The sequence below is a fragment of the Ambystoma mexicanum genome, chromosome 7p (assembly GCF_040938575.1).
Source record: "Ambystoma mexicanum isolate Mex_15411 chromosome 7p, UKY_AmexF1_1, whole genome shotgun sequence".
Lineage (NCBI taxonomy): Eukaryota > Metazoa > Chordata > Amphibia > Caudata > Ambystomatidae > Ambystoma > Ambystoma mexicanum.
In genome coordinates this window covers 759,751,817-759,770,372 of record NC_090939.1, presented here as the reverse complement: position 1 = coordinate 759,770,372, position 18,556 = coordinate 759,751,817, and positions in this window count along the sequence as shown.

Genomic DNA, 18,556 nt, shown 5'->3' with positions numbered 1-18,556 from the left:
TGATATAGGGAGAGGCAGGCCGGAAAGGGGAGGGGGAAGTCGAGCGAGGGAATATGGCGAGAGTGACAGTGCCGTACTGTGGTAGTGAGTGAGGAGTGTTAGTGAGAGAGTCAGTGATGTAGAAATAGGGAAGGTGTGGGATAGAAAGAGAAGGGGTGGGGCAGAGAGTGTAGTAGAGGGGGTGTGTGTAGAAAGAGTATATGAGCGAGGGAATGTGCTAGAGAGAGAGTGTGTGTGTGGCAGAGAGGGGGCAGGCTGGGATTGGCCTATAGGTCAATAGGGCAAGGCCCGAATCAAAAACACAAAATTCTAGTGTGGGCCAGTTTTTCTGGTCAAAGAGAGACGCTTTGCTGGGCAATGTGGGCCAGTTTTATTAGTTACTTCACTGTACGCCTAGTTTTGACCAGTGTTGCTAAATAACTAATCCTTAAAATGCAAAATTTGCATCATATTTTATAAAAAAAAACTCCCGTTGGATACTATTCAAACAGTCTGACACAAAAGGAATGAATTGCCATTTGCAACTGTGGCCCAGTTCTTTCATTGCTGCCCGGGACAATCTTATGCCCCAGTCCGCCCCTGTTACTCTTCCTCATCACAGTGTAGCAGTATTTGTCAGTCAGTCCTGGAAACAGATATCCAGCACTAGCTCTTTAAATGTAGCAATAATGTTTTAGCTCCCCTGCTCCCACGAGCTGATGGTATAAATCCCCGAACTTCCTACGTGCAATCCGGTTTCTACTACCCAATTAGTATTGCATTGGCTCAAGGCAAGTCACATAGACTGGGGCGAGGAAGGAAATCCAATGTTGTGATAAGTAACAGTCAGACTTGTAATGAAGATTACTTGCATCAGCACCCTGCACATTATCACTTAATCCATCCTCCCCCTCCCTACCTGTGGTGTGTGTCCCTTTAAGATGTTTGTGACGTGTTGGTCACGAGGCAAAGTTAATAAAAAAAAAAGGGGCTATCCCTTGCGCATAAGGTAGTCGTTAGCACGGGAGCCCAGTAATGTACAAGTAGTGTCGTGTGTTTTATATGCTGGGTAAGGCAGCATCTGGGTGAGGCCTTTCACACACAACATTGGAGACGAGGTGGTTCTCATTGAGGACATCTTCCTTATGGCGGAATCCCACATCTATGCCGGCTTCTCCGGTAAGTGGTGTGAACGCTTACCCATCAGCCGACATGGCTCGGCCAGACCTGTGCTGCCATTTGGGAGATGCGAGGATTGTGGGCGTTCATCATCACTGCGACACGTGTGGCGGTGCCTAGCCTTCTGTTCCTTTTCTGTTCCCACCCGGGCCAACGGCAGTAAATTGTGGAGTGCTCTGGCCTCCACTGTCAAAACCCATCCATCCCAAAGGTGTGGCCCAGTCGGGCGAACCACCCGCGCGGGCACACTTAAGAATAAAGAAAGACAACGCATTTCCACAGAGTCCCATGTACACAGGAATAACCTCAGCAGCTCAGGCCAGTGACTGGTCTTCCCAGTCCCTACTCCTGCCATGGAATGGTAGGAACAATGACTGCTTCTACATAATGGTGGGTATGCCAAGGAATGTTTCATAAAGCAAATAAGAATGCTACAATTCAGTAAAAGAGAAAAATAAATCACACCAGAAGAGCCCTTTGATCTGGTTTAGAGGTGGAGTTGCAGCCCCCAGTGGACTGCGGGTGTGCCCTTTCCATGGAGCTGCTATACGACAGCATCCAATTGACCCTACAGGGCTGGACTACATCATTTTATATACTGTGCCACCATGATGCCTGGTGAGGGTTGGAGCTCCCAAGGGAGGGGGGTGCTTCTGCACCCAGTCTCCAGTCCTTAGTTACCTATAAGAGGGACGGTCCTCTGCCACAAATTCAAAATGGCTGACGATACCGCTGGCACAGAATGCCACATCTGTCGACCCACCTCACCCTGCTACAAGAATTCGAGCGTAACAGATGTTTCTGGCGGCAACGGGCGAAGTTGATGATGATGCAAAGAAATCAATTATGCTGTATTCGGCTGGTCCGGCAGTACATAACATTTCTGAGACCGCGCAGCCTACAGTTGGCACATTTGACACTGCCAAGGCGGCACTTCAGGAATACTTTGTGCCAATGGCGAACTTGGCCTATGAAAGATTCCTCATGAGGACAGCAACACAAAAGGAGGGAAAATAGCGCTATACTTTCACAGCAGGTTGCAATGAATGCTAACGGCATGCGCTTTGCCCGATGTGGAGCATGAAGCGCGACAGCAACTTATACAGGACTCTTCATCGGTTAAGATAAGGCGTCAGATATTACGTGAACTGGGCATTAATCTGGCCTGCATGATAGAACTGGGTCACTCACATGAACTGGCGGATGTCAGAGCGAACAAAATGTGTGCCACACTAAAATCAGTCTAAAAGATGCCTTTGCGGTGGAAAGGCAGCAATATCGCAAGGCCGAAAAGCAACCGTCTTGAAATAAAAAGGAGGGGCGGGGAAATGATCCAACCCTGCAATCTATGCTTTGCTATGACCTTCCACATGCCAAAGACTGTCTAGCTAAAGGACAGATGTGCGGCAGGTGCGGCTTGTTGAATCACTTTGCTCGTGTCTGCCGTGTGCCTGGGGCAAGCCTCTCTGAGGCAGTCGTTCTCAAGACCAGCGCATAAAGTGGCTCAAGTGGAACAGTGTCTATTTTTGGCAATAAATTAAGCGGTGTGACGCTACTAGCCTGTGTCGCAGCCGAAGCACTGCACATAGTCAACTTTGCTTTTGGTATCTATCTTGAGGACATTCACTCCCTGCTGGCCCGGTTCTCGGGTGTGTTCACGGGAGTGGGGGAAGCTCATGGGTGACCCAGGTTCTGCTGCATTTTGTTTCCACTGTACAGCCGATTGCACTGAAACATAGATGGATGCTTTTCGACTTGAGGGAAACGGTTGAAAAATAACTGGATAGTCTTGTGGAGATGAACATTATTGGGGAAGTGGAGGGGCCAACCCCGTGGGTTTCTCCTATTGCCATTGCAAAGAAGCCAAAGCAGCCAGACTCCATACACATTTGTGTAGATATGCGCATCCCAAACAGGGACATACAATGAGAAAAGCACATTACAACACTACTCGATGACATCTTAGCGGATCTACAAGGTGCAAGATTATTCTCGAAGCTAGAACTCTTGTCTGGCTATTACCAACTGGTACTGGATCCAGACTCCCGTTACATCACCATGTTTATGACAAAGCGAGGACTGTATAGGTACAAATGCCTGAGTTTTGGCATCCCGTCAGCCACAGAGGTTTTTCAGAATACAATCAGAGGCGCCCTGGCTGGGTTGAAAGGTGCCATCAACACAAGTGACGACATCATGGTGTATGCCAGCTCAGAACAAGAACACCTGGACAGATTGGGAAATGTTCTAAAGCATATCCAACAGCTGGGACTTACCCTACACAAGGATAAGTGTGCCTTCATGCAGAAGAAGGTCGAGTTTTTTAGGTTTGTGTTTCAGGAGGGGGGATATCGCCCGATCCAGCAAAAGTGAAAGACATTCGAGTAGCACGGCCCCAGGAATGTTTCTGAGATGCAGAGCTTCCTTGGAATGGTTATGTACTGAGGCAGTTTCATACATAATCTGGCTACTCTTTCTGAGCCCCTCCGGAACATCTCAAAATAAGAATCTGCATGGAGATTGACCAATCTGGAGCAAAGTGCCTTTGAAGAGATCAAGTGTGCCCTCACGGCCGATGACACCATGTTTTATTTCAATCCTGGGAGATCGGAAATAATGGTGGACACCAGCCTGTTCAATATGGGGGCAATGTTGATGCAGCCTAATGGTGGTGGGTCTGATCGCCCAATAGCATTTGCAAGTAGAGCCCTGTCCGAGACTGAGCAAGAATATTTGCAAATTGAACATGAGGCATTGGCAGTGCTTTGGGGCTGCAAACATTACGGGAAATCTTTGCTGGTGGTCACCGATCATAAGCCCCTGATCCCGATAATGGTTGGTTATTCCTCTAAACCCCCGGCTCGGATAGAGAAGTGGATGCTCACCCTACAAGAGTATGACATAGGGTTGATATTCCGCCCGGGAAGCGGCAATGCGGCAGACTACCGGTCTCGACACCCTATGGATGCAGGGCAAGAAGGAGGGTGCCAGCAGGAAGTTGAAACAGAAGAATTCCAGCTCATTCTGGCAGCATCCCAACCCCTGTGTGTATGTCCATTGACGACATCAGGAGTGCATCGACCAGTGATGAATGTTTCCAAATACTCCAATCAGCAGGTTCACATGGAAAATGGAGATGAGTCATAGAAAAGCTAGACAGATGCACGCATGAGGCAAAAAAGGCACTGAAACAGATGTGGCGCATAAGGTCAGAACTCACTTTCATGGATGATGCCTCATTCTACGAGGGTCATGGATGGTGATCCCAGCCAGTTTGGTGCCAAAGGTGTTGCAGCTGGCTCATAAGGGCCATAAAGGAGTCGCAAAGACCAAGGTGCAGCTTCTGATGAAGGTATGGTTTCCGGGCCTCGAAGGGAAGGTGGAGGATTTCATCAGCAACTGTGTGTGGTGTCAAGCGGCTTTACCCCACCAAAAAGAACCCTGCATTCAGTCAATGGACCAGAGTAGTGTGCCTTTGTGGACTTTTCACATGAACTTCGGCTCCCCCTGTCGTGACACATACTTCTTGGTTCTTGTGCACCAATGGTCCCGATACCCGCAGGTGGAGTTTGCTGAGTCCGCTTCTGTGCAGGATTTTGTGCCAACGCTAGAGAAGATATTTGCAGCTCATGGCCTTCTGGTAGAGCTGTGCACAGACAACGGTCCTCCCTTCCAAAGCAGGAGTTTATCGGAATACCTGCAGTCCCTCGGAATAGAACATCAGAAGGTGACACCCGTGTGGCTGTGGGCAAATTTGCTGGCTGAAAGACCAATGTGCAAGCTAAATAAAGTTTTCTGGATTGCAAATGGATGGGTCCTGTATCACTTCTTGTCTGAGTATCACACCACCCCCAATGCTCCATGGGAATACCATCAGTGGAACTACTTTTCCAGTGATGCCCAAGGGGTCTACTGCCTGATCACTCCCCACGCAACCCAGGGGTCATCTATGATGAGGCTGTCTTTGAAGAAATAAGGAGGGAAAATGAGAGATAGTGTCAGGAAAAGGTTGTGTGGCCAACATCTAGAAATAAGAGACAAGGTGCTTGTGAGACACTCAAAAGGGCATTCCATTGATGGTCATGGATACCAAGGGATCCATGGTCACAGCTTCGGATGGCCAGTCGACAGTGAACAGAAATTCCATTTTTTTTCAGGAGATTAGCAAGATCATCTGAATCCAGCTCCGAGAGAAGGGGGCAGTCGGGGTCTCTGCCATGATGGTCAGGAATAGAGAGTGATGGGTCTGACCAAGAAGGACCAGTGTCCAGGAGTGATGAAGATGGCCCAGTGGACCAAGGGGGAGGAGTTGACACAGGTGATGAAGATCCTGGAGGTAAGAGGTGCTATCCTGTGCGGGAGTACCGCAAGCAGCCAAGCTACCTGCAAGACTTTGAAGTAGGTCTCCTCTGACCATAATGATGTACCAGTGTTTTGGTTTGTGCTGTTACAAAACAGCTTTGGTAAATGTTTGTTATCCCACCTGTTGTGACTATAAGGATAGTACATGTGGTGTTTGTTTTAAATATGAAAAAGGGGGAGTGTGGTGTGGGCCCCTTTAAGGTGTTTTTGACGTGTTGGTCACAAGGCAAAGTTAATAAAAAGGTGCTGTCTCATGCGCATACGCTATTCGTAAGCACAGCAGCCCACTAATACACAAGTGGTCTCCATGTGTTTTAAATTCTTAGTAAGGCTTTATTGCAAAAAACCGTAGGAAGCAATAGAAACATATAAGGAACTTGTAGGATGACTAAAGTGAATGAGGCTGGAAACACAGGCGTCAGATCTATGAAAGGGGAGACACGGGTCCTGCAGCACGAGGCATAAAGCTGGTCTTCAAAGCCAAGGACAAGGGCGGGTGGAAAATTCTGGATTGCCGAGGCAGCAAACCACCTGAAAGAATTCAGAATAAATTCCTCATTTTTACAGATAGAAGAGCTCAGTTTTGTAGTCTCATCACACGTGACCCAGCAGAGCAAGACAATGCCCATTTACTCGTGGTGGGAAGAGAAGCTGGCAAAGCAGAGTGAAATGATAAGTGTGTTGCCCACTAAAACTGCAACCTGCAGGCACTCTCTCAGGGTAGGTGATCAGACCAGTAGTAACAATCTGGAACACACATCACTCCATAGCCCTTCCCATTACCTTGAAAAGGTACACTGAACTCTGTGAACAGAAAAGGGTCCCAGGCCTGGGAGGACCAGCTCTAGCCAATCCAGAAGCTCGATTTGTAAAGTGATATAAAATGTTGCATGGGCCAATGGTCTTCCTGCAACCCTGCAACAATTTAGTGGGTACCTTTGGGGGAAGTCTCAGGCAGAGCCACCTGACACGGCGGCTAAATGGGATAGATTAATATATGGGAACATTATAGGTAATTAGTACAAAATAACCAATGGAGATACCTCGTTGGATTTTGGGGTGGACCTGTTTTTTGTGATGTCGCTCATGAATAGAAACGTGTGACACAGGTTCGGGAGCTGTGATTGCTGGAGATTTGTGTTTTCCTGTTTGATACCTGTCTATTGGAGAATCAAAGACAGTCAATTTTGCCCCATGGCTGAGTCTTCCATTGTTGCCTGGGGAGTTTTGATGGGCCCAAGATACTCTGCTAATTTTTGTTATTATTGCTGGGAACCCCCAGTCCACTGGCATACTACAAAATGGTAGCAGAGGATGGTTTGCTACAATCGATGGTCACGAGGTCATCTCGCCTTGCTACACTCCTGGAGGGCTGTGGCATGACCCATGGAAACAGAGAGAGACAAAGGAGGTGCACGCCATGAAGAGGTCGTCAGGTACCACCTTGGAGAAATTCCTGCCTGCTTTCCGTGGGATGCCCGGCAGACCGGAAAGGCAGAGTGGCAGGTTAGGGGAGAGTCGGTGGCCTATCGAGTTCAGAGGATCACTGAGTGTATGTATAGACTCAGCTATATGGCAAACAGGGTAAGTGGTGATTGTTGGATGATGTTAGTGGTGGTTTATTAGGGGTGATAGGGAGTGTTGTTTGATTTTTGTTTATGCTTAGGGAACATTAAATCTTGGGGAAATTTGTTTTGGCAGGTAGCCCAGACGATTAGCTTAAGGGTGCGGATGACAGAAGGTGTGGGTTGGGGTTGTAGCTCAGGACATGGATGATGGTCCCTGTGTATAGGGCTTAGCAAATGAAGCTAGCTTGTATCACAGAAGGTGTAATTCTGGTTAAGTCTCGCTGAGGCATTTTATCTACAAGGCAATGCTGTAGGTACAGATTAAGCACGTGAATTATTTTTTTCCCTGTTTGTTAGGAGGGCAACAAGACGGCCATGTGTATGTTATTTGTTTTTGTTGGGGTTGTCATTGTGTTTGAAAGGTTTTTAGGTGAACATGTACCAGCAATTTCTCTTACTTCCTTACTGTAGAGGTGATGTCACCAATCTGGTTGTTGTGTAGGACTTAAGGCGCTCAAGGTTTACAGAGCTCTTTGGGAGGTTGTGAACGGTAATAGAGGTTTGAAAAGATTGTCGCACTTTCAGGGCGGGGCACACAAAGTGCATGTGCAGAATTGTCGGTTGAGCCTTTGAGGCGAAGAGTTGCAGTAGGGTGTTGCACGGAGCACACCTGTGGTATTGGTTGGGAGCTGGAGAGGCTGAGGTTAAGGTGGAAATACGTTTATTTGGTAAAGGTGGAAGTGTTGAAATCCCAACTTGGGGTCAAGTAAGTATTGATATAATGTACCCAAGTAAAATTATGAGGAACACACCCCTACAACATATGTAAAAATCCCTTCCACACTATAAGGGCAAGACCTGTAAATATAGCATGGAAAGGACACACACAATGGCAAATTGCCAAAACCGTGGCCAAAAGAGCAGAGCTTCTCCAAATGTGTTCATGAACAATTACATGCATATGGACACGAGACTTACAAGGGGAAGAAGTTGAGCAAACAAATGTTCATATTAGTGATATGGATGATGTTTCAGGACGAGGAATGGGACCTGGCGCGGCAACAGTGATTGCTGAGCCAGAGAGTGGCAGAGAGTGAAGCACCCTCGGCTCCCCCTCCTCCTCCTCAAATAGAGAGTGAAGATGCAACAGTGGAGACCCATGGATTATACCCTGTAAGGGAATTAAGAGCAGTGGCAGGGTTTAACAAACCCACTTTTGCACCTCCGTCATAAAGTAAAAGGGAGGGGCAAAGCCAGGTGGAGCAGGTAACTAAGAGAACGCAGAGCACAGGAGGCGAAGAGAAGGAACGCAGGGAGATCCAGATGAGGTTAAGGGAAAATGACTTGAGGAAAGGCTCACTATCTTTCACAGAGAAGAAATATCCCAAACATATCAGTCTTTGTCCTGCCCTGGGGCAGTCCAGCACCGAAATGCAAGGCAATTCTCCTCTGAACAAGAGTACCAACAGAAACCCCAGACACGTGTTTCGGTCTGGTTGGACCTCATCAGTAGGGTGGATCTGTGCCTCTCTAAGAATAGTGAGCAAGGGGTCCACGTCTGGATTCCCCTAGTAACTTAGGGTGAGACCCAAAGTTACTTAAATATGCAGATTTAACAAGGGGGGTCCTGGGAGTCCCTCTGCCAGACATTAGTCCTGGTTGCGAGAGACTTACCCAGAGTGTCTGGGGTTTCTGTTGGTACTCTTGTTCAGAGGAGAATTGCCTAGCATTTCGGTGCTGGACTGCCCCAGGGCAGGACAAAGACTGATATGTTTGGGATATTTCTTCTCTGTGAAAGATAGTGAGCTAAAGACTCTGGGTAAGTCTCTCGTAACCAGGACTAATGTCTGGCAGAGGGACTCCCAGGACCCACCCTTGTTAATTTGCTATTGGGAGGATGAACATCATGCTTATAGGGGGTGAGTGAGAGGCAAGGCGAGAGAGGTAGTGTGAACTAAGAAAAGAGAGTGTTCTAGAATGAGTGATGGTCGAGGGAGTGTGTGTTGAAGAGACTGAGAGACTGCAGTGTAGAGAGAGAGTGATATAGGGAGAGGCAGGCCGGAAAGGGGAGGGGGAAGTCGAGCGAGGGAATATGGCGAGAGTGACAGTGCCGTACTGTGGTAGTGAGTGAGGAGTGTTAGTGAGAGAGTCAGTGATGTAGAAATAGGGAAGGTGTGGGATAGAAAGAGAAGGGGTGGGGCAGAGAGTGTAGTAGAGGGGGTGTGTGTAGAAAGAGTATATGAGCGAGGGAATGTGCTAGAGAGAGAGTGTGTGTGTGGCAGAGAGGGGGCAGGCTGGGATTGGCCTATAGGTCAATAGGGCAAGGCCCGAATCAAAAACACAAAATTCTAGTGTGGGCCAGTTTTTCTGGTCAAAGAGAGACGCTTTGCTGGGCAATGTGGGCCAGTTTTATTAGTTACTTCACTGTACGCCTAGTTTTGACCAGTGTTGCTAAATAACTAATCCTTAAAATGCAAAATTTGCATCATATTTTATAAAAAAAAACTCCCGTTGGATACTATTCAAACAGTCTGACACAAAAGGAATGAATTGCCATTTGCAACTGTGGCCCAGTTCTTTCATTGCTGCCCGGGACAATCTTATGCCCCAGTCCGCCCCTGTTACTCTTCCTCATCACAGTGTAGCAGTATTTGTCAGTCAGTCCTGGAAACAGATATCCAGCACTAGCTCTTTAAATGTAGCAATAATGTTTTAGCTCCCCTGCTCCCACGAGCTGATGGTATAAATCCCCGAACTTCCTACGTGCAATCCGGTTTCTACTACCCAATTAGTATTGCATTGGCTCAAGGCAAGTCACATAGACTGGGGCGAGGAAGGAAATCCAATGTTGTGATAAGTAACAGACTTGTAATGAAGAGTACTTGCATCAGCACCCTGCACATTATCACTTAATCCATCCTCCCCCTCCCTACCTGTGGTGTGTGTCCCTTTAAGATGTTTGTGACGTGTTGGTCACGAGGCAAAGTTAATAAAAAAAAAAGGGGCTATCCCTTGCGCATAAGGTAGTCGTTAGCACGGGAGCCCAGTAATGTACAAGTAGTGTCGTGTGTTTTATATGCTGGGTAAGGCAGCATCTGGGTGAGGCCTTTCACACACAACATTGGAGACGAGGTGGTTCTCATTGAGGACATCTTCCTTATGGCGGAATCCCACATCTATGCCGGCTTCTCCGGTAAGTGGTGTGAACGCTTACCCATCAGCCGACATGGCTCGGCCAGACCTGTGCTGCCATTTGGGAGATGCGAGGATTGTGGGCGTTCATCATCACTGCGACACGTGTGGCGGTGCCTAGCCTTCTGTTCCTTTTCTGTTCCCACCCGGGCCAACGGCAGTAAATTGTGGAGTGCTCTGGCCTCCACTGTCAAAACCCATCCATCCCAAAGGTGTGGCCCAGTCGGGCGAACCACCCGCGCGGGCACACTTAAGAATAAAGAAAGACAACGCATTTCCACAGAGTCCCATGTACACAGGAATAACCTCAGCAGCTCAGGCCAGTGACTGGTCTTCCCAGTCCCTACTCCTGCCATGGAATGGTAGGAACAATGACTGCTTCTACATAATGGTGGGTATGCCAAGGAATGTTTCATAAAGCAAATAAGAATGCTACAATTCAGTAAAAGAGAAAAATAAATCACACCAGAAGAGCCCTTTGATCTGGTTTAGAGGTGGAGTTGCAGCCCCCAGTGGACTGCGGGTGTGCCCTTTCCATGGAGCTGCTATACGACAGCATCCAATTGACCCTACAGGGCTGGACTACATCATTTTATATACTGTGCCACCATGATGCCTGGTGAGGGTTGGAGCTCCCAAGGGAGGGGGGTGCTTCTGCACCCAGTCTCCAGTCCTTAGTTACCTATAAGAGGGACGGTCCTCTGCCACAAATTCAAAATGGCTGACGATACCGCTGGCACAGAATGCCACATCTGTCGACCCACCTCACCCTGCTACAAGAATTCGAGCGTAACAGATGTTTCTGGCGGCAACGGGCGAAGTTGATGATGATGCAAAGAAATCAATTATGCTGTATTCGGCTGGTCCGGCAGTACATAACATTTCTGAGACCGCGCAGCCTACAGTTGGCACATTTGACACTGCCAAGGCGGCACTTCAGGAATACTTTGTGCCAATGGCGAACTTGGCCTATGAAAGATTCCTCATGAGGACAGCAACACAAAAGGAGGGAAAATAGCGCTATACTTTCACAGCAGGTTGCAATGAATGCTAACGGCATGCGCTTTGCCCGATGTGGAGCATGAAGCGCGACAGCAACTTATACAGGACTCTTCATCGGTTAAGATAAGGCGTCAGATATTACGTGAACTGGGCATTAATCTGGCCTGCATGATAGAACTGGGTCACTCACATGAACTGGCGGATGTCAGAGCGAACAAAATGTGTGCCACACTAAAATCAGTCTAAAAGATGCCTTTGCGGTGGAAAGGCAGCAATATCGCAAGGCCGAAAAGCAACCGTCTTGAAATAAAAAGGAGGGGCGGGGAAATGATCCAACCCTGCAATCTATGCTTTGCTATGACCTTCCACATGCCAAAGACTGTCTAGCTAAAGGACAGATGTGCGGCAGGTGCGGCTTGTTGAATCACTTTGCTCGTGTCTGCCGTGTGCCTGGGGCAAGCCTCTCTGAGGCAGTCGTTCTCAAGACCAGCGCATAAAGTGGCTCAAGTGGAACAGTGTCTATTTTTGGCAATAAATTAAGCGGTGTGACGCTACTAGCCTGTGTCGCAGCCGAAGCACTGCACATAGTCAACTTTGCTTTTGGTATCTATCTTGAGGACATTCACTCCCTGCTGGCCCGGTTCTCGGGTGTGTTCACGGGAGTGGGGGAAGCTCATGGGTGACCCAGGTTCTGCTGCATTTTGTTTCCACTGTACAGCCGATTGCACTGAAACATAGATGGATGCTTTTCGACTTGAGGGAAACGGTTGAAAAATAACTGGATAGTCTTGTGGAGATGAACATTATTGGGGAAGTGGAGGGGCCAACCCCGTGGGTTTCTCCTATTGCCATTGCAAAGAAGCCAAAGCAGCCAGACTCCATACACATTTGTGTAGATATGCGCATCCCAAACAGGGACATACAATGAGAAAAGCACATTACAACACTACTCGATGACATCTTAGCGGATCTACAAGGTGCAAGATTATTCTCGAAGCTAGAACTCTTGTCTGGCTATTACCAACTGGTACTGGATCCAGACTCCCGTTACATCACCATGTTTATGACAAAGCGAGGACTGTATAGGTACAAATGCCTGAGTTTTGGCATCCCGTCAGCCACAGAGGTTTTTCAGAATACAATCAGAGGCGCCCTGGCTGGGTTGAAAGGTGCCATCAACACAAGTGACGACATCATGGTGTATGCCAGCTCAGAACAAGAACACCTGGACAGATTGGGAAATGTTCTAAAGCATATCCAACAGCTGGGACTTACCCTACACAAGGATAAGTGTGCCTTCATGCAGAAGAAGGTCGAGTTTTTTAGGTTTGTGTTTCAGGAGGGGGGATATCGCCCGATCCAGCAAAAGTGAAAGACATTCGAGTAGCACGGCCCCAGGAATGTTTCTGAGATGCAGAGCTTCCTTGGAATGGTTATGTACTGAGGCAGTTTCATACATAATCTGGCTACTCTTTCTGAGCCCCTCCGGAACATCTCAAAATAAGAATCTGCATGGAGATTGACCAATCTGGAGCAAAGTGCCTTTGAAGAGATCAAGTGTGCCCTCACGGCCGATGACACCATGTTTTATTTCAATCCTGGGAGATCGGAAATAATGGTGGACACCAGCCTGTTCAATATGGGGGCAATGTTGATGCAGCCTAATGGTGGTGGGTCTGATCGCCCAATAGCATTTGCAAGTAGAGCCCTGTCCGAGACTGAGCAAGAATATTTGCAAATTGAACATGAGGCATTGGCAGTGCTTTGGGGCTGCAAACATTACGGGAAATCTTTGCTGGTGGTCACCGATCATAAGCCCCTGATCCCGATAATGGTTGGTTATTCCTCTAAACCCCCGGCTCGGATAGAGAAGTGGATGCTCACCCTACAAGAGTATGACATAGGGTTGATATTCCGCCCGGGAAGCGGCAATGCGGCAGACTACCGGTCTCGACACCCTATGGATGCAGGGCAAGAAGGAGGGTGCCAGCAGGAAGTTGAAACAGAAGAATTCCAGCTCATTCTGGCAGCATCCCAACCCCTGTGTGTATGTCCATTGACGACATCAGGAGTGCATCGACCAGTGATGAATGTTTCCAAATACTCCAATCAGCAGGTTCACATGGAAAATGGAGATGAGTCATAGAAAAGCTAGACAGATGCACGCATGAGGCAAAAAAGGCACTGAAACAGATGTGGCGCATAAGGTCAGAACTCACTTTCATGGATGATGCCTCATTCTACGAGGGTCATGGATGGTGATCCCAGCCAGTTTGGTGCCAAAGGTGTTGCAGCTGGCTCATAAGGGCCATAAAGGAGTCGCAAAGACCAAGGTGCAGCTTCTGATGAAGGTATGGTTTCCGGGCCTCGAAGGGAAGGTGGAGGATTTCATCAGCAACTGTGTGTGGTGTCAAGCGGCTTTACCCCACCAAAAAGAACCCTGCATTCAGTCAATGGACCAGAGTAGTGTGCCTTTGTGGACTTTTCACATGAACTTCGGCTCCCCCTGTCGTGACACATACTTCTTGGTTCTTGTGCACCAATGGTCCCGATACCCGCAGGTGGAGTTTGCTGAGTCCGCTTCTGTGCAGGATTTTGTGCCAACGCTAGAGAAGATATTTGCAGCTCATGGCCTTCTGGTAGAGCTGTGCACAGACAACGGTCCTCCCTTCCAAAGCAGGAGTTTATCGGAATACCTGCAGTCCCTCGGAATAGAACATCAGAAGGTGACACCCGTGTGGCTGTGGGCAAATTTGCTGGCTGAAAGACCAATGTGCAAGCTAAATAAAGTTTTCTGGATTGCAAATGGATGGGTCCTGTATCACTTCTTGTCTGAGTATCACACCACCCCCAATGCTCCATGGGAATACCATCAGTGGAACTACTTTTCCAGTGATGCCCAAGGGGTCTACTGCCTGATCACTCCCCACGCAACCCAGGGGTCATCTATGATGAGGCTGTCTTTGAAGAAATAAGGAGGGAAAATGAGAGATAGTGTCAGGAAAAGGTTGTGTGGCCAACATCTAGAAATAAGAGACAAGGTGCTTGTGAGACACTCAAAAGGGCATTCCATTGATGGTCATGGATACCAAGGGATCCATGGTCACAGCTTCGGATGGCCAGTCGACAGTGAACAGAAATTCCATTTTTTTTCAGGAGATTAGCAAGATCATCTGAATCCAGCTCCGAGAGAAGGGGGCAGTCGGGGTCTCTGCCATGATGGTCAGGAATAGAGAGTGATGGGTCTGACCAAGAAGGACCAGTGTCCAGGAGTGATGAAGATGGCCCAGTGGACCAAGGGGGAGGAGTTGACACAGGTGATGAAGATCCTGGAGGTAAGAGGTGCTATCCTGTGCGGGAGTACCGCAAGCAGCCAAGCTACCTGCAAGACTTTGAAGTAGGTCTCCTCTGACCATAATGATGTACCAGTGTTTTGGTTTGTGCTGTTACAAAACAGCTTTGGTAAATGTTTGTTATCCCACCTGTTGTGACTATAAGGATAGTACATGTGGTGTTTGTTTTAAATATAAAAAAGGGGGAGTGTGGTGTGGGCCCCTTTAAGGTGTTTTTGACGTGTTGGTCACAAGGCAAAGTTAATAAAAAGGTGCTGTCTCATGCGCATACGCTATTCGTAAGCACAGCAGCCCACTAATACACAAGTGGTCTCCATGTGTTTTAAATTCTTAGTAAGGCTTTATTGCAAAAAACCGTAGGAAGCAATAGAAACATATAAGGAACTTGTAGGATGACTAAAGTGAATGAGGCTGGAAACACAGGCGTCAGATCTATGAAAGGGGAGACACGGGTCCTGCAGCACGAGGCATAAAGCTGGTCTTCAAAGCCAAGGACAAGGGCGGGTGGAAAATTCTGGATTGCCGAGGCAGCAAACCACCTGAAAGAATTCAGAATAAATTCCTCATTTTTACAGATAGAAGAGCTCAGTTTTGTAGTCTCATCACACGTGACCCAGCAGAGCAAGACAATGCCCATTTACTCGTGGTGGGAAGAGAAGCTGGCAAAGCAGAGTGAAATGATAAGTGTGTTGCCCACTAAAACTGCAACCTGCAGGCACTCTCTCAGGGTAGGTGATCAGACCAGTAGTAACAATCTGGAACACACATCACTCCATAGCCCTTCCCATTACCTTGAAAAGGTACACTGAACTCTGTGAACAGAAAAGGGTCCCAGGCCTGGGAGGACCAGCTCTAGCCAATCCAGAAGCTCGATTTGTAAAGTGATATAAAATGTTGCATGGGCCAATGGTCTTCCTGCAACCCTGCAACAATTTAGTGGGTACCTTTGGGGGAAGTCTCAGGCAGAGCCACCTGACACGGCGGCTAAATGGGATAGATTAATATATGGGAACATTATAGGTAATTAGTACAAAATAACCAATGGAGATACCTCGTTGGATTTTGGGGTGGACCTGTTTTTTGTGATGTCGCTCATGAATAGAAACGTGTGACACAGGTTCGGGAGCTGTGATTGCTGGAGATTTGTGTTTTCCTGTTTGATACCTGTCTATTGGAGAATCAAAGACAGTCAATTTTGCCCCATGGCTGAGTCTTCCATTGTTGCCTGGGGAGTTTTGATGGGCCCAAGATACTCTGCTAATTTTTGTTATTATTGCTGGGAACCCCCAGTCCACTGGCATACTACAAAATGGTAGCAGAGGATGGTTTGCTACAATCGATGGTCACGAGGTCATCTCGCCTTGCTACACTCCTGGAGGGCTGTGGCATGACCCATGGAAACAGAGAGAGACAAAGGAGGTGCACGCCATGAAGAGGTCGTCAGGTACCACCTTGGAGAAATTCCTGCCTGCTTTCCGTGGGATGCCCGGCAGACCGGAAAGGCAGAGTGGCAGGTTAGGGGAGAGTCGGTGGCCTATCGAGTTCAGAGGATCACTGAGTGTATGTATAGACTCAGCTATATGGCAAACAGGGTAAGTGGTGATTGTTGGATGATGTTAGTGGTGGTTTATTAGGGGTGATAGGGAGTGTTGTTTGATTTTTGTTTATGCTTAGGGAACATTAAATCTTGGGGAAATTTGTTTTGGCAGGTAGCCCAGACGATTAGCTTAAGGGTGCGGATGACAGAAGGTGTGGGTTGGGGTTGTAGCTCAGGACATGGATGATGGTCCCTGTGTATAGGGCTTAGCAAATGAAGCTAGCTTGTATCACAGAAGGTGTAATTCTGGTTAAGTCTCGCTGAGGCATTTTATCTACAAGGCAATGCTGTAGGTACAGATTAAGCACGTGAATTATTTTTTTCCCTGTTTGTTAGGAGGGCAACAAGACGGCCATGTGTATGTTATTTGTTTTTGTTGGGGTTGTCATTGTGTTTGAAAGGTTTTTAGGTGAACATGTACCAGCAATTTCTCTTACTTCCTTACTGTAGAGGTGATGTCACCAATCTGGTTGTTGTGTAGGACTTAAGGCGCTCAAGGTTTACAGAGCTCTTTGGGAGGTTGTGAACGGTAATAGAGGTTTGAAAAGATTGTCGCACTTTCAGGGCGGGGCACACAAAGTGCATGTGCAGAATTGTCGGTTGAGCCTTTGAGGCGAAGAGTTGCAGTAGGGTGTTGCACGGAGCACACCTGTGGTATTGGTTGGGAGCTGGAGAGGCTGAGGTTAAGGTGGAAATACGTTTATTTGGTAAAGGTGGAAGTGTTGAAATCCCAACTTGGGGTCAAGTAAGTATTGATATAATGTACCCAAGTAAAATTATGAGGAACACACCCCTACAACATATGTAAAAATCCCTTCCACACTATAAGGGCAAGACCTGTAAATATAGCATGGAAAGGACACACACAATGGCAAATTGCCAAAACCGTGGCCAAAAGAGCAGAGCTTCTCCAAATGTGTTCATGAACAATTACATGCATATGGACACGAGACTTACAAGGGGAAGAAGTTGAGCAAACAAATGTTCATATTAGTGATATGGATGATGTTTCAGGACGAGGAATGGGACCTGGCGCGGCAACAGTGATTGCTGAGCCAGAGAGTGGCAGAGAGTGAAGCACCCTCGGCTCCCCCTCCTCCTCCTCAAATAGAGAGTGAAGATGCAACAGTGGAGACCCATGGATTATACCCTGTAAGGGAATTAAGAGCAGTGGCAGGGTTTAACAAACCCACTTTTGCACCTCCGTCATAAAGTAAAAGGGAGGGGCAAAGCCAGGTGGAGCAGGTAACTAAGAGAACGCAGAGCACAGGAGGCGAAGAGAAGGAACGCAGGGAGATCCAGATGAGGTTAAGGGAAAATGACTTGAGGAAAGGGGGAAGACTTGAGAGGCAGGAGCCCATAGTCCTGAAAGAATGGGTTGGCAGGCAGATATTGGGAAGGTCGCGGGAGGGACAGTAGGCGCACACAAAGACATGTTAGGCAATAAGGGCACAGAGAAGGCAATAGAATGAGCAGCGATAATGGAAGAAGTCAAAAAGATGGGAAAAGGAAGAGAGGAAAGAGAATGAAAGGGCGTTTAGAGAGAAACAGAAGGTAGAAGCACGAGAGGAGTGGAAGCGAGAAGACAGAGAGAACTTGGGGACGTAGCGAGGAGAAAGGCAGAAGAAGAGAAGAAAAGGCAAGTGCAAATTAAGAAGGAGATGAATGAATTTAGAAATAGAGCGGCTCCTTAGGAAGCGCCAACACAAGGAGGAGGAGGGAAGCGGTCTAAGGGAGCACAAGGAATGATGGCTTTAGCACGTTTTTGAGACAATGAGGAAATGGAGACACAAGGGAGAGGGCAGCAAGACTGAAGCGGGAAGAGCTGCAGGGTTACCCCATGGATAGACAAATATGAGATTGATCTCCCTTTTGGGGGGAGAGTGTGGAAGTAGGGGTCAATCAAGGGGAAAAGAGCAGGTAAGCACCTTATTGAGTAGTTTTAGCTTCCAGGACAATATTGACAGTACCTATGGGAACAAAGGGTCGATTACAATTTGTTGGGGAGGGAAGATGATGAAGGGGAGAGGCCCAATCACTGCTGCCGAGGGTTAAGCCCAGAAGGGGGCACAGTGTGGGGAGATGGTAAAGCAATGGATGGACTGAGGAGAGACTGAGGGGGACAGCTACCGCGTTCTAGAGATGTATCGCTCAGCATGGACAATATCACCCCATATACGCAGAGGCATAGCGATCTGCCAGGGCGAAGGAAGAGCGAGATAACCCAGGCATTTACTGCTAGCAAATACATGGGAAGACAGAGCGGCAGGGTGGGACTGACCCAGTACTCATTATTAGAGGAAGGAGGAGGACTACCTCAATTC